At 45.4% G+C, this 25,312-nt stretch overlaps 1 protein-coding gene across 1 annotated transcript in view; it reads right to left on the reverse strand.

Annotated features, from left to right (window-relative positions):
- The window catches only part of FLOT1 (flotillin 1), a 45,329-nt gene extending 28,805 nt beyond the window's left edge, over nt 1–16,524 (reverse strand). The window contains exon 1 of the mRNA XM_089656930.1: nt 16,378–16,524. The gene's annotated coding sequence lies outside the window, so the exon portion shown is untranslated. The remainder of the gene's footprint in view (nt 1–16,377) is intronic.
- Nucleotides 16,525–25,312: the final 8,788 nt, after the last annotated feature.

The raw sequence follows: 25,312 nt of genomic DNA on the forward strand, positions 1-25,312 counted from the left end.
GCTAAGAATCCTGTAGGCCTCTTCAATAGCGTACCTTTCGTTGGACATTTTGGACTCCAAATTTACAGGTACCTAGTGGGACTCACGGGAAAAGGAGCACCTCTGTCAGGGACTGCTTGAACCGCTACAAAAAAAATGTACTGACAAGTGCTAACAGAGATCAGGCCTGATTCTGTGAACATTGCGATTTTGTGTGTAATATATTACAGGTGACAGTGATCAGAAATTATACTGACACTGCACTTCTTGTTGGGGGTGAGGGAGGAGCGTTGGGGCTAAATGCTAGTGCTGGCAGCGAAAGGGGATGACCCTGCTAACACTGTTTTTGGGGACACGAATACTAAGGGGGCACTGGTATAGTTTTGTTTGTGATCAATATATTGATCCGTACAAACACTATACTAGTAATGGCGGTGATCAGCAACCTATAGCATGAGTGCAATAGTGTGCAGGCAATCTAACGCTAGCTGACCATAGCTGGGAGGGACACTAACTGACCCTGCTGCTATCGGATGTCACTAGTGGCACTAATACAGTGAAAAATACTGTACACGGACACTATACTAATGGCACTGGCAGGGGGCAATCAAAGGGTTAAAAAGATGCAGTGTGCTGCTTTTATTCACGTGTGATGTCTCTCTGGAACAAAATGGTTCTAAACCCGGAGAGCAAAGCGATGTACGAGTATGTTGCTTTGCCTGCAGCTACTGCCCATCCACAATACATTGCGGGTGGGAAGTAGTTAAAATACCCGTGCAAAACAGCCCATTTGCCCTTATAGTAAAATCTGCCCCTTTTAGTTGTGTCACAACCCCTCTTCCAGACACTGAAGCTCACAGTGGGAGGGTTTTGACAAATGAGGCAATGTTGTCAATCTAGAAAGTTGCAAGCAGGACTAGCTGTGACCAGGTGTTGATTGACAAGCTACAGGCAGCAGAGACAAAGCTGATAACCAAACCTCCATGGACATTTTCCATCCCACTATAGTGTTAGCAGGCACAGCCTACGTAAGGCTTCATGTACACTGGCAGCTCCTGAACTTGAGTTTAGGATTTGTTGGTGTTTTTTGCCAAAGCTCCTAAACTTAACTCCATAAAAGCCTATGTACCCGTATACATATAGACTTTTAACAGAGTTTAGGTGTAGGTGAGGTTAAACCTCCCTCTCCTGAACACACAAGAATCGCGTTCAGGATAGGAGCGTTTTGACCACTGGCCACAAGAAAATGCAAACTACAGCAAAAGTGCGCGTGAACATGGTACCGCGTTTACACATGGTTTCCCGTGTCCGGGATCAGGGTAGGCTAGTGTACATGTAGCCTTAAGGTGGCAACTCTGCTCTGAATTCAGGAGCAGTGCAGCATTGTTGCCACATCATCACAGGAAGCTGCATTAGTTGCACATTACTGGCAAGATCCATAGGCTTTTGTAGGGGAGACGAAGGGAAAAGGTGCTGATGCACATATTAAATGATGCAACACATTTTTTAATAGTTCTATTTTAATGAGGTCTTACTGAATAAAAGCTGCATCAATTTATGTCTTAGGTATATGCCTTGAGTTAAGCTTTAACACGTGGTGACAGACTTGTGGTCACACACACACACACACACACACACAACTTCTTTTAATAAATAGCAGAAATTTACATGAGAAATGCAGCGTACATCTCCAGTCATCAAAAAGAGTGTAAAGAATATACAGTACATGCATTACAGTATAAACCTCAGACAACCAGTATCACAGGGATGACATGAATAACTTACATTATTGATTAAAGTGTTACTAAACCCACAACAGTAAAATCAGTCTGTATATGCAGTAAAGCATGCTTTTTATACTCACCAGGGGCGGACTGACCATTTGGAAACTCGGGCATTGCCCAAGGGCCCAGGGTCAGTAGGGGCCCCATGAGATGCTGCTGGTACCTTTTTCATAGGCTATTTTGAGTTTGGGCAAGGACACAGGGGCCCCATGATCCCCTATTGCCCGGGGGCCCCATGAGTTGTCAGTCCGCCCGATACTCACTGTGGAATGGAACCTAAGGGGTTAATCCTCTGCATTGTGTAAAAAGGCCATTTGATCCTTTCTTCTCTGCCCCTCCTCTTGTTGAAATGACCACCTGATACAAACTGAACCCGTGGTCACATGTACATGCTCAGTTTGGTGTGTATTGCTAGAGAGGTGGTTTTTTTTTTCCTTGGGAGGGTGCATGTGATCAGCACAGGGCCAATCAGCACTGTCCAGAAAGAGGGTCAGAAGTTTCACATTCTCATAGAGCAGATAGAAAACTCCTCCTACAACCTTTGACCAGTGCTCTGCTGAAGAAACAAGACTTCAACTGCTGAATAGTAATAACAAAGTGCAGCGCTGAGAAATGAGTGTAAAAAGCAAATAGTCCGTGGTTATTAGCTATATATAAATATATAGTCCCAAGAAAAAGCTGATGAAGACCAGGAAGCAATGGAAAGAGTGCGCACTCACCGGACGCGCATGGAAAATGCGCATAAATGAATAACTCCTGGAATCCTAGAGTAGATGGAGAGGGTGAATTCCAATATGTGGATCAGTCAGCCTGGGAAGATATATCAGAGATCCGGAGGTCCCCTTAATCTGATATATCTTCCCAGGCTGACTGATCCACATATTGGAATTCACCCTCTCCATCTACTCTAGGATTCCAGGAGTTATTCATTTATGCGCATTTTCCATGCGCGTCCGGTGAGTGCGCACTCTTTCCATTGCTTCCTGGTCTTCATCAGCTTTTTCTTGGGACTATATATTTATATATAGCTAATAACCACGGACTATTTGCTTTTTACACTCATTTCGCAGCGCTGCACTTTGTTATTACTATTCTGTTGTTTACGGGTACACTGTGATTACCTCTAGTGCTAGCTGCTTGGTTAGGAGCGCTCACTTTATACCATCCTTATCCAAGACTTCAACTGCTGATGAGAAAAAGTATTTAGCAGTTTATATTTACTAAAATAACTGCATTTCCATGTTGTGTGTACTGTGGGAGACCAGATATAGTGAATCCAGGGTCCTGGGTTTAGCATCACTTTAAAGAATACCAGTGTTTACACCTTCAACTCTCGTAAATAGATCAGGTTGGGGGGGGGGTATAAGGAAAAGGGGAGAGGGAGAGAGAGTAAGATAGGAAAACTACACCAAAAAAAAAAAAAAAAAAAAAAAAAAAAAGAACAGAACAATTCAAAGACACAGGGAAGAGGAGAAAGAGGTAGGGCATGTACAACCAGTCTGTCCCCACAAAGAAGGACAGAAGGTCAAGTGGAAAATGGAGCAGCCTAAGCCATATACATCACTGGATTTGATCACATTTCTTGGGACAGCTCTGGCTTTCATACTTTAAACGGGAAGTAGACCCAAAGCTCTTTTGGCTATAGACCCTGTGACCCGTATTCAGCTGACAGCAGGCTAAAGTCCGCTGTCAGATGACATCACTCAGCCGGTACAGACTCTGGAGAGAGCCTGACTTTAAAGTTGGGATCCACCAGGATGCCTGACTTGCAGGTGGCTCACTTTTCAGCAAGTCGCTAAGAGCCTGAGCCAGCCGCTCCCTGCTCCCTCCACAGCCCTGAGTTCCAGTGAGCGCTGGAGAGGAAGAGCAGAGAGACAGTGACTGATCATTACCACTCTCTGCTCATTGAAGACAGAGAACTGAGAGATCAGTAGGGCTGAAACGACTAATAAACAATCGATTATTAAAATAGTTGTCAAATATTTTCAGAATTGATTAGTTGGTCAGCTTATGGAATGCATTATCTGTTTACATATCAGAAGATACAATCAGCACATATACAGCTCGGTACATTGTTCATAAATGTCAGTATACACAGTGCAGCACACATACAGCTCAGTACACCATTCATACATGTTAGTAAGTGCCTGAGAACTTGTGAATTTGTGAGGAGCAATGCCTCCTGAGACATGCAGTGCAGGGCAGGAGAAGGAAGTGAGTGATCCTAAAAAGGCAGGAATTTTTTTTTACACTTGCTATAGGGGCACTCTATACTATACTTTGTGGCTTGCTATAGGGGCACTCTGAAGGCACTCTGATGGGGGACCCCAGAACAGGAAAACTGGGGCTTTTCTATGGAAAAAAAACAAAACACTGAACAGAAAAGGTAAGTATGACAAGTTTGTAGTTTAACCCCTTGGCGCTGGCGCCTCCCGGCCCTTTAAGGGTTTCAGAAGCTGGGAGGTGGGGCAGGGTTTAGGGACATGTGACAGCTGTGACATGCATTCAAAGGTCCCGATCGAAAGAGGAGATCGGGACCTTTCCGTGAGTACCGGACATGTGTGCTGGGAGCACGCAGGGCTCACTCTCAGGACATATGTTTTGTTTTTTTTTGTTTTTTAACAGAACGCAAATGTCCGGCCGCTTGGCGTCTAGGCCCAGACGCCGGGAGGCCGCACATTTGCGTTTGGCCGGCGTGAAGAGGTTAAAGAAAATAATAAAAATCCACGTTTACAATCACTTAAAGGGCTCTGTGCAGGGAAAATCAACATCTGACCCTGAGAAGCTGGACGCTGATAGACTGGAGGTAATATAAGGCATTACAATTAAATATTATATTTAAAATAATTATAAAACTATATTGTAATCATTTAAAATTGAAAAAAAAAAAAGGGGCTTAATTATAAATGGTTTAAATTCCGCGCCCCCCCCCCTTCACATAGCTTCATGTCTGACTGCCAGTTAAAGCAATACTAAAGGCTTGGCTTTATTTTTTAAATAACAAACATGTCATACTTACCTACTCTGTGTAGTGATTTTGCACAGAGCAGCCCTGAGCCACCTCTTCTCGGGTCCCCCACCAGTGCTCCTGGCTCCTCCCTCCTCTTGGGTGCCCCCCCATAGCAAGCAGCTTGCTATGGGGGCACCTGAGCAGGTGCGCTCCCAAACTGCTGCTCCATACGTCCATTCACACACAGAGCCGCAGCTTGGTCCCACCCCCTCTCTCTCCTCACTGGCCAATGGTTCTTGCTGCCTTCTCAGCCAATGAGGAGGCAGAGACAGGGATAGCCAAGGCCGTCGTTCACATGGCTGGATTGCGATGGGGCTCAGATTAAGTGTTGAGGGGGGGCTGGTGCACACAGAAGGTTTTTTACCTTCATGCATAGAATGTAGAATAGAAGGTAAAAAACCTTAAGTCTTTAGAACCACTTTAAAATACCCTGCATATCCTGAGGGTATACAATTTTATATATTTATTATTATTACTTTCAGAGTTTCACAGTATAAATTAACCCCTTAGAATAGGTGATTATCTGCTGTTTTAGTACTATAAAAAGGGCTATTGTTTTTTTGACCATCAGGACAGAAAGAAAGGATGCTCCTGCTACTAAATGTCTCATGCTGGTCATTTACGGCTGAGAATATTCTCACAAAAATTCTTTTTAAAATTGAATGTTAAAAGAACGTGACATTTTCAAATGACTTTCATTCATCCATCGAATGTACAATGAACATACACCTACATATACGGTCCAAATATTTGTTTGATCTGAAAAAGTTTTCTATTCTGCTCCTTCGAATTTTTCCGTCACAGTTGTAGAAAACAAATGTTGATTTACCAAACTATTAAAAATCTAAAAGAATGCTCTTAAAATTAAAATTTTCTAAAAGGAAAAATGTGTTTGTGTATGGCCAGCATAAGTGACAGCAGGCGCAGATAGCTTGCATCAAGCTGCCTGCCTATGACAAGAGTCTGTCGGGCATAATATTAGATCACAATCCTGTTTGGAAAAATACATGAAAAAAAACCCAGCAAAACAGCATTTTAGGTCTTATTAATTTTTTTCTTCTTTAAATAAAAATGTTGATCTCGAAGTCTGATGATATTTACCAGATTCAACCTCTAATAGTATATACACATCTCTTCTGTTATTCTTAGCATGGGCTGGTTATTTATATTTACTACTGCATATAGACATTCAAGAATAAATTTGTTGTTTTTTGAACTTTAAATATTAACTAAATTATACATCAAACTTTTTTTGGGGGGCGGGTTTATCTGGTTAATCAGAACAATAAATCGGCCAACTAATCGATTATGAAAACAATCGTTAATTTCAGCACTAGAGATCAGTGGTCTTTGATCACTCAGTGTAGAGTGGCGGGGCACAGATGCAGCATCGGACCGAGGCTGCATCCACCTAGGTGAGGGAGTATGAATGTTGGTTTCTTTCAAAATGCGCTTCTCCTAATTTATAAGGATGCAAAACATTATTATTAACAAAACGCCAGGAAGACAAAATTAGGAGGTATTGGAGAATTCCATTTCAGAAGGATTTCATTACAGGCATAAAGGCAGCTTAAAAAAGTTTTACATAATGACCCAGATATGCACCATCCACAACACCTTGTGATCAATGCTAAGGGCCAAATCATAGATGCTATTTATCTCTGTGAGTACTGCTTCCCAAAAGGAGGTAGGTGCAAACCATAGGGAAACCTGTGCCTTTGCCAGCTGATATCTACCACACAGGGGGCCAATCATAGAATATATGGTGGCTAAACACTGGGGAGTATAATAAGGCTTATGAAGAAACTTTACATTTATAAATCTATCTTTGGCAGAAACCATGTGTGTGATATAGCAGTTTATACATTTGTCTCAGTCGTCTTCCACAAGATCTGGCAGGTCATCCTGCCATTTCTGAGAAAGTCTAGTCAGCTTAGTGGAATGTGCGAGGGAGAGTCTAAGGTAGATGGATGAAAAACAAAAAAATATATCAAAACAGCGCAAATAAAATAATCACAAAAAAAAATACAAAACAAAAAAATACAAAAAAAACTTATATTAAATATAATAACTAGAATAGTCCCACTCCAAAAATAATTGAGATGAATATGGTGAGAAATATAAAATTGAAAGTCCTTATCCAAAAGACCCTTGACCTGTGTTCACACCCGTTAGTGCTCAGATCACATGCAGGTAATAGATATATGCCTCAGACCTCCAAACCGTGGAAAAATGCTAATTGTGATTTAGCCTTCATCACTGGGCCTCCAAATCAGGAGTCCAGTGCTGTTTTCAACATGGCTGGTTCTTCTCCGGTCTTCAGTTCCCTGGTGTGGCACCAGTTTGGAGGTCTGAGGCATATATCTATACCTGCATTGAGGGAGTTGCATCTAAACCTGGTGATTGGAGGCTGTATTGATTGGGTCTAGGATTCCAAAAAACCCATAAATAAGGCGTTTTTTTTGCCAATATCTGATGAGTGCGGTATGGGATCTGAGCACTAACGGGTGTGAACATGGGTCAAGGGTCTTTTGAATAAGGACTTTTTCAATTTTATTTTTCTCACCATATTCATCTTAAATAATTATTTTTGGAGTGGGACTATTCTATTGTACTTAATATAAGTTTGTGTTATTTCTTTATTATATTCATTTTTTGTGAATATTTGCACTGTGATGTTTTTTATTGTTATTTTATTAGTGTTTACACTAATGAGTAGCATTTATTTAGGAATTATTTCACTATTTTTGGTGCTGGTGATTTTTTGTATAGATGGATGAAAAAAGTTTTCCCATCACGTTTGGAGCAACCTCTTAGATCTCAGATTCAAGGGTGATAGATACAGGAAACTTAACACCGCATGTTGCGATTGCATGATAGGTGAGAGAACGGGGCCCCTCAAAAAAACAAATTACTAAGAGTAGCATGGGAACCCAAAGAGAGCTGCCTCCAAGATGTCTGCAGGGTTGTCCACTGGCTGAGAGAACCTCCAACGCACAGTAACCAGAACTGCAGCCCAGTAATACAGCTAAAAGTTTGGATGGGAGAAGTCACCTTGTGTAAAAAGTTGTAGTTGTTTTTGCAAGGCACTAGGTCTTTCCAAATCATACAGATAATGTCATTTTACCAATAATTCTGCCAGTGGACATGCGTCCTTTCTCAGAATGACAACACTGCTCCTGCAGAGTCTTAATCAGTCTATATCCAAACCTTCTAAACAGGGGCAGACTGACAACTCATGGGGCCCCCGGGCAATAGGGGATCATGGGGCCCCTGCGTCCTTGCCCAAACTCAAAAAAAGCCTATAATAAAAGATACCAGGGGCATCTCATGAGGCCCCCTACTGACCCCGGGCCCTCGGGCAGTGCCTGAGTTTCCAAATGGTCAATCTGCCCTTGCTTCTGAAACACCCCAAAGCTGTGTATGGTTTTCAGCAGCTCAGTCATAACCCCTGCTCCCTTGTTGTGTGATTTGACTGCTGGCAGAGGAGCCAATTGCTCCTGCTGCCTCAGCAAAGCCTGTGAGAGCGGGGAGGGAAGAAAAAGCCGCTTCATATAGGCACAGTGTTGGATTGAGTAAGGCAAGTACAGAGCAGGGGTGTCAAACTTCATTTCACCGCGGGCCATATCAGCATTATGATTGCCCTCAAACAGTCAATTGTATCTGTAAAACTAGATGTCCAGAGCACCCCCCCCCCCCCATTACATCAGATGTCAAGAATCCCACACCCTCCCTAACATCACCGTGCACCCCCTTTGGGGGCACAGCTGGAAAGTAGAAAGTGTAGGGTCTGGAGGAGGACCAGAGGAGGATTGGACTCAGTTACCAGAGTCTGCTGAATGCTGAGACCAGGGGAGGCAGAAATGAGGGGGTGCTGCAGCTGCACTGACAGGTGCAGGATTTGGCAGGGGGGTTCTATTCTCCTCTCTGCTGCCGACTGCTGAGAAGGTGGGGGTATAGACAAGGGGGTACCTGCATGAGAGGTGCAAGAGCCACATGAATTGGCCTAGATGGCCAGATTCAAGCCGCGGGCTTTGTGTTTGACACCTGTGGTATAGAGGGTGAGGGGGCGACACTGCAAACATTGCAGCGAATCAGGTAAAAATGTTTAGGCTTTAAAGAACTTTAACATAGATATTGAATGTTTATAAACCATATTAATATTTGTTTTATAGCCCCCTATAATGTTTTGGCTATTTTACGTTTCCGGTTATGAGCAAATAATGGAGTCCTAGACCCCTTGTCTAGTGCTCTCAGTCTGTGTACATCTGCCTGTTTACGGCCACCAAGAAATATGAACAAATAGTGGTACATTCCGAGATTGTATTCATCAAAAACTGCTGTGCACCAGTTTATGCAACAGAGGATTTCTTCATACTTACAGTTGGAAAATGAAACATTCACACTGCACCTAACTGTCATCCACAACCAAGATGCCTTGTAAGCTAATTATACCCGATTTTGCAATGATGAACTGGCTCCAGCCTGCATTTACCACTGGCTTCCTGCCCAGCAGATCCAGGAACAAGTCACTGTCATTAAGGCTTGCCTCTTACGCTCTTATGCTTAACAATGGAAAAGATATCCAACAGTAAAGTGGTTCTAAAGGCCCCAGGTTTTTTACCTTCAAGCATTCTATGATATGACAACTGCAAAAGAGACTGATGAAAGCTACAATGCTGGAAGGAAGGAAAGGTAGGAGGCACAGGTCACCAGAAAGGAGATTATACTGCCTTTGGGTATGTTTAGGGATCTCACCGGTTCTCATTAAAACACAATTTTTCTGCAGCTGGTATTAGCACACTTTTAAATTGAAGGATAGTTTAACCTCCCTGGCGGTATTCCCGAGTGTAGCTCGGGGTAAAGTTTCAGCACCACAAGCGGTAACCCGGAGCTACACTCGGGAATACCTTGCAGTGCTGCTCCGGGATCTCTTCTTTACTTACCTTGTCCTGCGCTCCCGCGATGTCTTCCCTGCAGTGTCCTCCGGCCAATGCCGGCATCTGTCTTCCGGGTTCCGTCCCCTGCGAGCGTCGGGACGTACGGGGATGGAACGGCGGGAAATTTAAAAATGTGAAAAAGTGACATTCACTAAATACACTAAAATCACATAGTATAACATTACTGTATCAAACCATTTCACATACATTTTGTCCCGAGTGCTTTGTCCTGTGCCCTGCCTACATTTTTACTGTTCTTTCTACTTTGAAACTGAGAAATGTCCATGGTGTCCAAAAAGTGTCCCTTTAGGTCAAAAGTGGTTTTAGATCAGCTAGAGAACAGTGATAGTAAATTAGAACGACTTGCAGAATTGAGTGATAATGATTCGTGGGGAAATTAGTCATCAGATACTAAAAACGATTTAGCGACTTTGCTCAGTGATGTGCGAACTTGGAGCTACATTTCAAATTTCAGTGTTTTTGGTTTGATTATATTATTGAATTACATTTATTATTATTTTTTATGATTATTAAATTATAATTTATGATTTCGTGTTTCAAATTTTAACATACCCGGGATGTTTACTAGACTCTTGTACGGACAGATTTCAGTGAGTTATTCCTAAAAATTACAGGCCTACAATAAAAAAAAAAATACATATTTCCATGCAAAAAAAAAAAAAAAAAATGTACCGCTTTGAGCACAGAAATACTGACATAATCAGACCGCTAGGGAGGTTAAAGAAAGCAACATCAAAATGTAAAGACGCCAAGAGATCTACCAGTCCAACTGCCCTCCGAAATCGCTGGGCTCTCGCCATGGTAGCTCAGATTGTCCATTCAATCATGTTTGTATACATGGTGATGAGAAAGGGGATTACCGTATTTTCCGGCGTATAAGACGACTTATCAACCCCTGAAAATCTTCTGAAAAGTCGGGGGTCGTCATACGCCGGTGCGAGCCGGCGTCAGGGCGGCACTTTTTCGAGGGGCGCCGCCCCCCTCCTCCTCCAGCGGACACTAAGTACAGGGGTGGACAGAGGGGCTGCTGTACCTTACCTGGCTCCGGTCCCACGACGATCCGGTCCAGGAAGCGCGGCTGCTCCTTTCAGTTCGGCTGCTCGATGGTCACGCGGCCGCTCGGCTCCGCCTCCTCACCGGTGATTGGGCGCCAGCACTGGAAAGGCACACAGGCGACCAATCACCGGCGAGGAGGCGGAGCCGAGCGGCCCCGCAAAAATCGAGCGGCCGCACTGGAAGAAGGAGCAGCCGCTCCTCTCCCCCACTGACACTAACGATGGGGCACTATTCCTCCTCCACACTGACACCAACGATGGGGCACTATTCCTCCTCCACACTGACACCAACGATGGGGCACTATTCCTCCTCCACACTGACACCAACGATGGGGCACTATTCCTCCCACTGACACCAACGATGGGGCACTATTCCTCCCACTGACACCAACGATGGGGCACTATTCCTCCCACTGACACCAACGATGGGGCACTATTCTTCCCACTGACTAATGATGGGGCACTATTCCTCCCACTGACTAATGATGGGGCACTATTCCTCCCCCACTGACACCAACGATGGGGCACTATTCCTCCTCCACACTGACACCAACGATGGGGCACTATTCCTCCTCCACACTGACACCAACGATGGGGCACTATTCCTCCCACTGACACCAACGATGGGGCACTATTCCTCCCACTGACACCAACGATGGGGCACTATTCCTCCCACTGACACCAACGATGGGGCACTATTCTTCCCACTGACTAATGATGGGGCACTATTCCTCCCACTGACTAATGATGGGGCACTATTCCTCACACACTGACACTAAAGATGGGGCACCATCATTGGTGTCAGTGGGAGGAATAGTGTCCCATCATTGGTATCAGTGGGAGGAATAGTGCCCCATCATTGGTGTCAGTGGATGAAATAGTGCCCCATCATTGGTGTCAGTGGGAGGAGTAGTGCCTCATCATTGGTGTCAGTGGGAGGAATAGCACCCCATCATTGGAATACCATATTGAAATAGCATACCATATTGAAATCAAATCTGATGTTTTTTCATTTTTATTTGGTGTGCGTTGGAAGAGGGGTAGTCTTATACGGCGAGTATAGCTCAAACCCTATATGTTAACAGGAAAAGTAGGGGGTCGTCTTATACGCCGGAAAATACGGTAGTTTTCTGAGTTGCCTGACCTATGGTTCTACAGACAGCATCTGGAGGAGTTCAAGCACTCCTAAAGATACTAAGCTACCCACTACAGAAGAAAACATCCAGATCAAGATCATCATCTCATATTTAAAGCCTGCCATAGACGGTTTGAATCTCAGCCGGTTCAGCAGGGACCGGCCAAGATTCGAACCATGTATGGGTAGGCTGATCGTACCCAAGTTGATAGACTGATCAACTTGTGTACAACCAATCTGCCGGATTTTACATGCAATTTTTGCTATAGGTTATTATAGCCGATAACGGTGATCACTGTGTTCTCCCAGCAGGAGCAGCTTCCCTGTAGGGAGAACACAATGGCTCTGCAGGAGGGACTACATCAACACAGACTTTGTTGATGGGGGAAATGTAGTGATTTAATTTCCTGCAACCCATGGCTGCTTTAGGGTACCAGGAGGAAAAAGGGGGGGGGGCTGCTGCCCCCGTGCTACGGGGAGACACGGGAGCGATGCTAAAAACAACAAAAATAAGGGGAAAAAAGATTTTTCATTTTTGTTTCCAAGGTCTTTGTTTTCTTCTCCCCCTTTTTTTGTTTCACGTTTTTATCATCGCTCCTGTGTCTGTCCGGCGCACGGGGGCAGCTACCCCCCGTTTTCCTGGGGTTGGTGGCCTTTAGGACCAGGTTCTGGTGCGGCGCGTTCTTTCCACCAGAGAGAGGTTTGGTTGGCACTCTCCCTTGCCGCTTCCCTTCCTGTGTCTGTCTCCTGTGCGTTGGCGGCGCAACGTCATCACGCAGACTCCGGCGGGGTGGCACAGGCTGCTGCAGCCAACCTGGTGTGCGGATAGGTCTGCCCTGATTCGACTTAGTTTTTTCAAATGCTCACTGGAGTATTTTCAAGCCTTCCGGGGGGTATAAAGATACACTTTTGAGAGCCTGTATACCGCTCATGCAGCCATGGTGACACCGTGTCTCAGCAGACCTGGTATGGTACATATAGATATTTTTGAAATTCATCAATACATTAATGGCTTCATATGCCCCCCTCATGGATATTTTTAATTTTATTTGTTATAGGAATACAATCCTAGAGATATCTTTTCCTTATGGGATTTTTTGATGCCAAGTCATCATCGATTTACTTCAAACACCCCTTGTCACCTTGTGCACCTCCAGTTGGTGCTCCGAGTTCCAATCCCTTTGGCTCTTTATTGATTTTGTTGTACATACGTACTATTACAATTGACAAATACTTTGTTTATACAGTGCCATCTGTAATAATATTAGTGACCGGACAGACTTTTCATCCGCTCCTGGGTGGTTGTGGCGCCCCTCCAGGAGACGGAGTGGTGGTCTTTCCCTGTTTCTCCCTCCTTTTTCACTTCTATCATTAGAGGATTATGGAATTATTGGCTGCATTCACGTAATGATTTTAACCCATTGGCAGTCCTACCTATGCTCTCCGCCCCTGTATGGGGCCATGTAACTGAATAATTGTGTCCTATTAGAATGTAATTGTATTGTTTGTATTTATGTAAGACTTGAAATGTATATTGATATGTTTACTGTAGACGTCTTGCCCTTTGAGCACTTCTGAAGAAGAGATTGTGATTGGTCTCGAAACGCGTCAAGTGTAAATACACGCATGACTCATCTTCACATATTTATTGTAAAACCACGTCTGGTGATACCGCCATATTTTGTAATTGTAATTATATGTCTTTTACAATCTTGTACAAATAAAAAAATGGTTCTCTTTTAAATCGTTATTTGTTAGGATACTCTTTGGTCTAACGTGTGCCTTAAAAATCCTTCCAACAAGAGGGCTTCTCCTCTGCTAGGGATGATGGAACTTCTTGTATCACACCCATTCCTTTGTTCACTTTTTAGAAGAAAACCAAAATATCTGTTCACACCCATGGATGTTTACGAGCAACAGAAAAAAAAAAGTTCTCACAGCACCCCAGCCTACCAATCCTGAAGAAAATAACGGCTGGTCTTATTGTAGAATTATTTTTTATCACTACTGGGGCTCATCCACACCAGCCTGCATGCTGGTGTATGTTGCATAAGACCCCTTTCACACAGGTAGACTCCACCCAGTGGATCCACCTGCTCAGCGGGGGATCTGTCCGTTAATCCCCACTGAGCAGGTGGATGACAGGTTCGCTTATGCAGAGTGGACACAGATACAGCCCACTTTCCTCTATGGGTGGTCGGATGCAAATGAACCGCCTGTCCGTGTAAATCCGACTGTCATCTGATCCGTTAGATGGATGGGGAATGGATCCCATCTGGGTTTAGTGGATTGGATGGGATACAGGTGGGTGTAAACAGGCACATGTGTCCGTCATTTAGAATACTATGTCCAGTTCTGGAGACCTCACTTACGATAAGATAGAACGAGTCCAGAGATGGACAACAAAAATGGTGAAAGGTCTGGGGGGATAAAACATATCAGGAGAGACTTCAGGAACTTAATATGTACAGTCTGGAGGAAAGAAGCACTAGCCTTTAACCACTTGCCTACCGGACACTTTCACCCCCTTCCTGCACAGGCAAATTTTCAGCTTTCAGTGCTGTCGCACTTTGAATGACAATTGCACGGTCATGCAACACTTTACCCAAACAAAATTTTTAGCTTTTTTGGGGACAGATAGAGCTTTCTTTGGCGGTATTTAATCACCACTGGGATTATTTTTTGCTAAACAAACTAAAAATAGACTGAAGATTTTGGAAAAATTTTTTAAAAAAAAGTTGTTTCGGTTATAAAATTTTGTAAAGAAGTAATTTTTCTCCTTCACTGATGTGGGCTAATGAGGCTGCAGTGATGGGCACTGATGAGGAGGCCCTGATTGGCATGGACAGGCATCATTGATGGGCACCGAAAGGCAGCACTCATGTGGCACTGACAGGCAGCTCTGATGGGCACTAGTATGTGGCACTGACAGGCAGCAATGATGGGGATACACTACTAATCAGTGTAGATGTCCCCTCTGAGAAATACTGCTTACCGGCTCTCCGCTCACTCTGTCAGCATGAGGAGAGGACTGCCAGTAACCAGCATTTCCTATTTACATGTAATCAGCTGTGATTGGACACAGCTGATCACATGATAGAGCCTGTGTCATTGGCTCTTTACTGCGATCAGTGATCCGCTGTGTCCCAGGGACACAGCGCACTACCAATTGCCACGCACCCCCGGGGGGCGCAAATGCGCAGCTAGATGGGAGGACGTCATAAGACGTCCTCCCAGAACGAGAAAGCCGCTGCCCTCCCGTCATTTCCTTAAATGGCAGGCGGGAGGCGATTAAATACATGAAGGGGGTTGAATAAGGTTCAGGAGGGCAGTATTTTCAATAAGAAACCAGAATCAAGAACATGGCAACATGACCTCAAACTAACTGGAGGAAAGTTCAAAACTAATCTTAGAAAGTATTATTTTCCTTAAAGGGTAGTTGATGTTTGGAATAAACTTCCAGCAGAAGTAGTGAGCCAGCCAACAGTAAATTGATTCAAACACGCCTGGGACAAACATACTCAGACAAAAAAATTTTTTATGGGAAAAAAAAAACCAAAAACAAACACACGGGCAGACTTGATGGACCCCTAGCCTTTTTTCTGCCGTCATTTTTCGATGTCCATTTACATCTGTCGCTCCATAGGGCAATGGATGGTGTTATAGGGTCCACCTGAAAAACAGGTGGATTCGATCTGTGTGAAAGAGGCCTAAGTGGTGAGTTGCGCTGCTACAAGTGGTTTAATTTATTTTAACTTTATTGCAACATCACAAAATGACACTTTGTTCAACTCCATGCACTGCAGCAGGTTGCAATACAGCATGGTGCAGTGAGCTACACTGCATACATATTGCATTTTTTACACAGCACACACCACTTCAAAGTACGCTGTGAAAAGAACACATAAAAAACAATGTCTTCAATACGCCAGCCCTGATCTACGTAAATCATTGGCGATTGTGTAAACGAGCCCTATTCCTCCCCTTCACATTATCCATCACCAGACGTCTCCAGCTCCTCTCTCCTCCATTGGTGCCGCACATGTATATTTTCCTGAATATCCAGAATAAAATCTTCCAGCCATCCAAATGTTCCTGGACAGCCGCCCACCTAACTAAATCAAGTTAAACCGGCGATCAGAGGCTCCTTGCCTAGCCATAGAGCAAAAAAAAAAAAAAAGACATTATGTGTCCTGTAAATATGCAAATTGTGTTTTATTTTACTATTAAGCCATATTTTGTAGCAGTAATGACTACTTTTAGCTATAATATCATATTATATAATCTATATAAAACACACAAATAGTACATGAATGTTTAGTAAACACACACCCAGTATAGGTCATACACCCAAACACAGCCCTGCATACATTACACAGGCACATGGCTGGCTCTTCCCATGCAGTCTGCACATACACCCCATGCAGCTCCAGGTGCCCCTGCCATACTGCACCTTGCTCAGCTCTGCGCCCTCTTAGATGATTTCAGGGTTCTCTGGAGGTTTTTCTTCGACCTCTTCCTCTCAGTGTTTTCCTGCTCTAGATCCGCTCCACCCTGTCCCCCCTCCTCCACCACTCACACTAATGGCACAGGAGACATTAAATGGGTACACCATAGAGACGTGCGATCGGGTCGCAGCGACATCTACAGCACAGAACTGCTAACTGCAACAGAGTGTGCTTGTGCTCAGGGGGATTCCCACACTTCCTGTTCATATGTCTCTAGAGAGGGTTAGAAGGAGTTGGGAGGTTATTTCCCTGGAAATGACTGTTCATGAAATTGTGCCTATGTTGAAAAAAAAATTAAAAATGCAGTGAAAACATTTTTTTTGATAGAATGAAGAGGGATTTGAACACCAGTTTTTATGGCTGTGTGTGCCCCTATTGGGGCACTATATATTTGTTTACTATTATCATTGAAAGTGAAAGCAAAGGAATAGCCCACATTTTTGGGTTGTCCCCAGAAAAGTAATAGAGGGGAAATCTTCCAACAGACACTAGTTCTGGTGATCTGGGGGTCCCTAAGGAATTATTATTTATTTATTTCAGGTACTTATATAGCGCTGTCAATTTACGCAGCACTTTTACATATATATTGTACGTTCACATCAGTCCCTAACCCTCAAGGGGCATACAATCTAAGGTCCCTAACTCACATTCATACATACACATACTAGGGCCAATTTAGACAGGATCCAATTCACCTACCAGCATGTCTTTGGAGTGTGGGAGGAAACCGGAGTACCCGGAGGAAACCCACGCAGGCACAGGGAGAACATGCAAACTCCAGGCAGTGGTGCCGTGGTTGGGATTCAAACCAACGTCCCTAGTACTGCCAGGTGGAAGTGCTAACCATTTAGCCACTGTGCTTCCCTTAATGTGTTACTAAACCCAAGACCCTGCATTCACTATATTCGGTCTCCCACAGTACACAGGACATGGAAATGCCATTATTTTAGTAAATATAAACTGCTAAATATGTTTTCTCATCAGCAGTTAGAGCAGTCTAGTGACTTCTATCAGTCCAGCTGAGCACTGGTTAAAGCTTGAAAAATGAGTTTTCATTCTCCTCTCACTGTCCTAGGAGGCTGCATAACCCCTGAACCTCTGTCTGGACAGTGCTGATTGGCCCTGTAATGATCACATGCACCCTTCCAAAGAAAAAAAAAACAAATCTCTAGCAATACACGCCAAACAGAGCATGTGCAAAGTGACTCCTAGAGTTCTGTACTATCAGTAGATGGATTGGGAACAGTAGAAGAAGGGGATGATCAGAGAAGACAGGATCAAACAGCCTTTTTACACAATGCAGAGGATTAACTCCTTAGGTTCCACAGTGAGTATAACACGCATGCTTTACTGCATAAACTGACTGAGCTTACTGTTGTGGGTTTAATATCACTTCTTTGCAGGGATTTCCTGTTTGGCTATGGGATAGGAAATGAAGGGAAATCTCCCCAATGGGACACAGATGGAGGAAAAAAAATCTGACAGTGGTTATAACCCTCCCTTACTTTATCAAAAATGAAAAAAAAAAAAGGTTTTGCCTATAGTTCTGCTTAGGTTTTTAACTTTTACCCTCTTTGTGCCCAGGCCAATTTGTAGCTTTCATAACTGTCGCACGTTGAATGACAATTGCGTGGTCATGTAACACTGCACCCATATGAAATTTTTATACTTCTTTCACACACAGAGCTTTCTTTTGGTGGTATTTAATCATCACTGGGTGTTTTATTTATTTCCCACTATAAACAAAAAAAAGGAAAAAAGTTGAAAAAAGGGGTTTTCTTTGTTTCTATTATAAAATTTTGCAAACAGGTAATTTTTCTCCTTCACTGGTGTGCGGTGATGAGGTGGCACGGATAGGCAGCACTGATAGGCTGCATTGATGAGGTGGCACTGATGGGAATTGATGAAGAGGCACTGACTATGCTGCATTTATATGCAGCAATGATGGGCACTGATGGGCTGCACCGATGAGGTGGCACTGATGGGAATTGATGAAGAGGTACTGACTATGCTGCACCTATATGCAGTAATGATGGGCACTGATGGGCTGCACCGATGAGGTGGCACTGATGGGCATTGATGAAGAGGCACTGACTATGCTGCACTTATATGCAGCAATAATGGGCACTGATAGGCTGCACCGATGAGGTGGCACTGATGGGAATTGATGAAGAGGCACTGACTATGCTGCACTTATATGCAGCAATGATGGGCACTGATAGGCTGCACCGATGAGGTGGCACTGATGGGAATTGATGAAGAGGCACTGACTATGCTGCACTGATATGCAGCAATGATGGCCACTGATAGGAGGCACCGATGAGGTGGCACTGATGGGAATTGATGAAGAGGCAATGACTATGCTGCACTGATATGCAGCAATGATGGTCACTGATAGGAGGCACTGATGGGCAGCACTAATGGCAACACTGACGGGCGGTGCTGACAGAACTGACTGGTAGCACTGACTGAAGGCACTGCTGGGCAGCACTGCTGGGCAGCACTGCTGGGCACTGGAGGAAGGCACTACGGGGCACTGATCATCAGGGCAGAGCCTCAGATGAAGTTGGAAGTGACGAAATGCGTCAGTTGTGACGTCAGATGTAAACCGGAAGTTGCGGAGTGGCCATTTTGGAAAAGGTTTTTTACACTTTTTGCCAGTCCTATACATGCTGAGACACCTTATCTTTCCTGCAAGCACAATTTGATCATTAAAGGAGCTTTAACCCTATTATTGCGTGGAAGTTTTTTTAATGTACAAGAGGGTAAGAGTAAGGATGACGGATGGTAAAGGTGCACAGACGGTGGAGTGGATTTTGCACGCATTGGCACAATTTTTGTAAATGTGTTTTATTATGTTGAATATCATGCGTTGTAGATAATGCACCATATGCAATTTATATTTTTTTGAGGGCAGTAAGAGGAGGAAGAGGATTCTTTGGCACTTGTGGAAAAAGAATATTCACTAAGAAAATATTAGTATCACTGGTTATCTTTACACAGAAACGCTGAATTAAAGTTGGACTGTTTTGGACTTTGGGGGGTGAAAGTGGTTTTTGGCATCGGGGGTTTTTCATTTGTTACATTTTGGTTTATTATTTTGTATCACAACTTAGTATTATACTGATACATTCATTTATTAGTATTGTGCTACTGCTAGTAATGTGCTAGTATTGTGCTACTGCTGGTAATGTGCTAGTATTGTGCTACTGCTGGCAATGTGCTAGTTTTGTGCTACTGCTAGTAATGTGCTAGTATTGTGTTACTGCTAGTAATGTGCTAGTATTGTGTTACTGCTAGTAATGTGCTAGTATTGTGTTACTGCTAGTAATGTGCTAGTATTGTGCTACTGCTGGCAATGTGCTAGTATTGTGCTACTGCTAGTAATGTGCTAGTATTGTGTTACTGCTAGTAATGTGCTAGTATTGTGTTACTGCTAGTAATGTGCTAGTATTGTGCTACTGCTAGTAATGTGCTAGCACCTTATCTGTACAGGCAGTTTTTGGTAAAGGTGAACTAACCCTTTCAAGCCTCCACTGCAGGCAGGGAGGGAAATTACCCTTGCAGTGCCCCCCACTGCATGTGTAAATCTATGGGTAGAGGAATAAGGTGTAATACTTATTTTATTTCTCATTTCAGCAGACTCCTTCTATCTGTACAAGTGCTTCAGGCCCAGCTGTTTATTGCCACCTGGCTGCCAATTGGTGGTTACAAGCTGACATCATCTAGTATAATGCAGGGTCTATAGCCCTGCATTGTACGTAAGCAGCCATCTACAACTTGAAGTTTCAGAGTGAATAAGAGAACACCAGAGCCAGATGAGACACACACACACCACACTACTCACACTACTGTGCTTAGTGATGCTGAACCTGCACATAGCAGGATCCTCATTAGAGATGAGCGAATTATTCAAAAATTCGGTTCGGCTGATTCGCCGAATTCGCCGAATAAATTCGCTTCGAGCCGAATATATTCGCTGCGAATTTAACTTATAAAAAGGGTGTTTCTAGGCTTCAGAGAGCCTTTATATTAGTGCAGAACACTGTACCTTTAATTTAAATGCCCTTGGAGTCTGCTGGGGAAGAGAAATAATACTGTCAGTCAGTATGACATGCAGATGAGTGCCGTCGATCTTAGAATCACCGCACACTTCACTCATTTGGGCAGTCACGGGGCCAAAACCAGAGTGTGGAGCCACAGTGTGGCGGTGGAGGCAGCAGCAATGGGAGGCCATACAGCACCCTATGACAAAATGGAACCCACCAGCAGTGTGAGGAGACCTGAAAGTGGCACATGGCAGAGTGTGGCGATGGAGACAGCAGCAATGGGAGGCCGTACAGGGACCCATGACACACTCTGGACCTGGCAGCAGCATGAGGAGGCGGTACAGGGGCCCATGACAGATTACGGGCCTGGCAGCAGCATGAGGAGTCGGTACGGGGGCCCATGGCAGATTACGGGCCTGGCAGCAGCATGAGGAGGCGGTACAGGGGCCCATGGCAGAGTGGCGGAGCGTAAGCAGCTAAAATTGAAGGCCATACAGAGGCCTATGTTAAAAAGTCCCCCCAGCAGCAGCGTGGGGAGACGACTATCAAGAGTCCAATGGCAGAGTGGCGGAGCAGAAGCAGCTTCAATTGAAGGCCATACACAGGCCTAGGTTTAAAAGTCCCTCACAGTTAATTCCAATAACGAACTCTACTCCTCCGTGCAATCTACTTACGAGACCCTGGGCAGGTCTGGGTCCAATTTGTGGTAGAGACTGGTTTTGTTCAGCCATGCTTGAGCGAGTAATAACAGGTCTGTGCTGCCCTTTGGTGTCTGGCTTAATGCGCACAACACTGAACGTACCAGCGTTTGTCAACGATTTGCCGTTAAGTGATGCAAACCCGCTGAACCACGTTCATGAGGAGCCAGTACAGGGGGCCATGAATCAGTATGGACCTGGCAGCAGCATGAGCAGACGACAGAGGCACATGGCGCAGGGTGGCGGTGTAGGCAGCATTATTCTGAAGCCATACACAGGCCTAGGTTAAAAAGCAGAAGCCGTCAGCAGCGTGAGCAGACGACAGAGACACATGGCGCAGGGTGGGGCGGTGGATGCAGCAGTATTCGGAAGCCAAACATAGGCCTCGGTTAAAAAGCGTAAGCCGTCAGCAGCGTGAGCAGACGACAGAGGCACATGGCGCAGGGTGGCGGTGGAGGCAGCAGCAATGGAAGGCCATACAGCACCCTATGACAAAATGGAACCCACCAACAGTGTAAGGAGACCTGAAAGTGGCACATGGCAGAGTCTGGCGATGAAGTCAGCAGCAATGGGAGGCCGTACAGGGACCCATGACACACTCTGGACCTGGCAGCAGCAAGAGGAGGCGGTACAGGGGCCCATGGCAGAGTGGCGAAGCGTAAGCAGCTTAAATTGAAGGCCATACAGAGGCCTATGTTAAAAAGTCCCCCCAGCAGCAGTGTGGGGAGACGACTATCAAGAGTCCAATGGCAGAGTGGCGGAGCAGAAGCAGCTTCAATTGAAGGCCATACACAGGCCTAGGTTAAAAAGTCCCCCCAGCAGCAGCGTGGAGAGACGACTATCAAGAGTCCAATGGCAGAGTGGCGGAGCGGAAGCAGCTTCAATTGAAGGCCATACACAGGCCTAGGTTAAAAAGTCCCCCCAGCAGCAGTGTGGGGAGACGACTATCAAGAGTCCAATGGCTGAGTGGCGATCCGGGAAGTCAGCGTTGTGATTGCAGATGCAATGCAGAGATTCTATGAGGTGATGCCGTGGGTGCGAAGAAGATCATATACCGTCGTACTTCCATCCATAAGACGGAACAACCTGCGAACCGGGAGCTTTATTGCCCTGACCCGCTGAGCAGCTTCTGGGATACCCAAGAGGCCCATGGCAGAGTGGCGGAGCGTAAGCAGCTTCAATTAAAGGGCATACAGAGGCCTATGTTAAAAAGTCCCCCCAGCAGCAGCGTGGGGAGACGACTATCAAGAGTCCAATGGCAGAGTGGCGGAGCGGAAGCAGCTTCAATTGAAGGCCATACACAGGCCTAGGTTAAAAAGTCCCCCCAGCAGCAGTGTGGGGAGACGACTATCAAGAGTCCAATGGCTGAGTGGCGATCCGGGAAGTCAGCGTTGTGATTGCAGATGCAATGCAGAAATTTTATGAGGTAATGCCGTGGGTGCGAAGAAGATCATATACCGTCGTACTTCCATCCATAAGACGGAACAACCTGCGAACCGGGAGCTTTATTGCCCTGACCCGCTGAGCAGCTTCTGGGATACCCAAGAGTTTGGCTTCTGTGGGGAATATGGTTGAAAACTGAAACTTAAAGGCATGTTGACGGAAGGGCACCAGTGTCAGTGCTCCGGAGCGAATATAGCTTCAAAGCTGACACTTAAAGGTATATCGACGGTCAGAGACCACAGGAAGTGGAGCTTGCGTCTTAAATCGACTGAATGTGGCAGACGTGAAACGTCTACGGGGCCGTATATGAAACGGGTTGTTCCTCTTTCTGGAATAAGTGTTGGAAATGGCCACTCTTTTTGGTGTGGCGTTTTGTTTATTTAATTCCGATAACGGACTCTACTCCTCCGTGCAATCTAGTTACGAGACCCTGGGCAGGTCTGGGTCCAATTTGTGGTAGAGACTGGTTTTGTTCAGCCATGCTTGAGCGAGTAATAACAGGTCTGTGCTGCCCTTTGGTGTCTGGCTTAATGCGCACAACACTGAACGTCCCAGCATTTGTCAACGATTTGCCGTTAAGTGATGCAAACCCGCTGAACCACGTTCATGAGGAGACGGTACAGGGGGCCATGAATCAGTATGGACCTGGCAGCAGTGTGAGGATACCTGAAAGTGGCACATGGCGCAGGGTGGCGGTGGAGGCAGCAGTATTCGGAAGCCATACACAGGCCTAGGTTAAAAAGCGGAAGCCGTCAGCAGCGTGAGCAGACGACAGAGGCACATGGCGCAGGGTGGCGGTGGAGGCAGCAGTATTCGGAAGCCATACACAGGCCTAGGTTTAAAACTGGAACCCAGCAGCGTGAGCAGACGACAAAGACGCACATGGCAGAGGATGGATCTGGCAGCAGTATGAGAAGGCGGTACAGGGGCCCGTGGCACAGTGTGGTGATGGGGGCTACAGCAACTGGATGCCAGAAAGTGGCCGATAGGGCTATATACTGCATGGAATTATAAAGTTGTAAAGACAGCGGCCTATAAGGCTATACACACTATAACAATCATGACTTGATTGACCATTGGCCTATAAGGCTATACACAGCATGAATATCATGACTTATTCTGAGAGTGGTTTGGAAGGCTATATACAAAAAGTAATTCATGAGCTGTCCGGACAGCGGACAATAAGTACATATATACAAATCAATTCATCAGCTGTCCAGCCAGCGGCCTCAAAGGCGACACATATAGAAAGCAATTCATGAGCTGTTCAGACAGCGGCCTCTAAGGCGACAGATATACAAAGCAATTCCCGAGGTGTTCAGGGAGCGGCCTGAACGGCTAGGTTATTACTAAATATATTTTTGTGGCCAAACATCAGCCTATAAATAGATGTCTACACAGTGACAAAAAATTATGTCGCCAGACAGCGGCCCCTAAGGCGACAGATATACAAAGCAATTCCCGCGAGCGCACAGGGCCCACAGTGTCTGAGGATGGACGTTGGCGCAGAAAGGCAGAGACCAACTGACTACATAGGTGGTTTTTATAGTACTTTATTTTGGCCTCCCTCTCAGCAGGTGTGAAAAAGGCCACCATTTTTGAACGGTAGCGAGGGTCCAACAAGATGGACAGCCAAAAGTCATCCCTCTGTCTGATGGTTATTATTCGGCTGTCGCTACGCAAGCAACCGAGCATGCTATGGGCCATTTGTGCCAAGGAATGCGAGGGACTCCCTGCCTCCATCTCCACAGCATACTGCCACGGTGCGTCTGGGTCCTCTGTCTCCTCCTCCTCCTCCTCTACCAGATGCTCCTGCTCCTCCACTCCTGTCCGCTGAGTGGAAAAACCACCCATTTCACTCAATAATTCCTGAGCACCAATGTCCTCCTCTACCTCCTCCTCTTCTTCCTGTCCTGCCCCCACAGGGGTCATGTGGCGTTGAGATCTGTGCGCCATGTCTACCGCACCCTGACCAGCCATTGTTAAAAGCATTTGTTCCAGGACGTGCAACAGAGGAATGACGTCGTTCATCCCATAGTCCTGCCAACTCACGAATAGCGTGGCCTCCTCAAAGGGCCTGAGCAAGCGGCAGGTGTCACGCATGAGCTGCCAATGGCTGACATCTAAGTTACACAGGGGAGTACCTTTATCCGCTTGTAACATCAGGAAATCGGTGATGGCCTTTCGCTGTTCGTAAAGGCGGTCTAACATATGTAGGGTTGAATTCCACCTTGTTGCAACGTCGCAGATCAGGCGATGCTGTGGAATTCCGTTCTGCCGCTGCAGCTCAAGGAGGGTGTGCTTTGCGGTGTAGGAATGGCTGAAATGCATGCAAAGTTTACGTGACATTTTAAGAATGTCTTGCAGTGGGATGGTGGATTTTAGGAACCGCTTGACAACCAGATTGAACACGTGAGCCATGCATGGCGCATGGCACAACCTTCCTTGACGCAGAGCAGACACCATGTTCTTTCCGTTGTCGGTCAACATGGTTCCGATTTTCAGTTTGCGCGGAGACAGCCATCTGTCGATTTCTCTGTTCATTACACTCAGAAGTTCCTCCCCTGTGTGACTACGTTCGCCAAGGCATACCAGGTGCAGCACAGCGTGACACCGTTGCGCCCTGCACATGTGATATGCCGGTCGGGTAATGGGACTTGGCACGGGGGTGGCGGCTGAGGACACGGCGG

This window comes from Staurois parvus, unplaced genomic scaffold, assembly GCF_062004578.1.
Source record: "Staurois parvus isolate SC_StPar_1 unplaced genomic scaffold, SC_StPar_1.0 ptg000950l, whole genome shotgun sequence".
NCBI classification, from domain to species: domain Eukaryota; kingdom Metazoa; phylum Chordata; class Amphibia; order Anura; family Ranidae; genus Staurois; species Staurois parvus.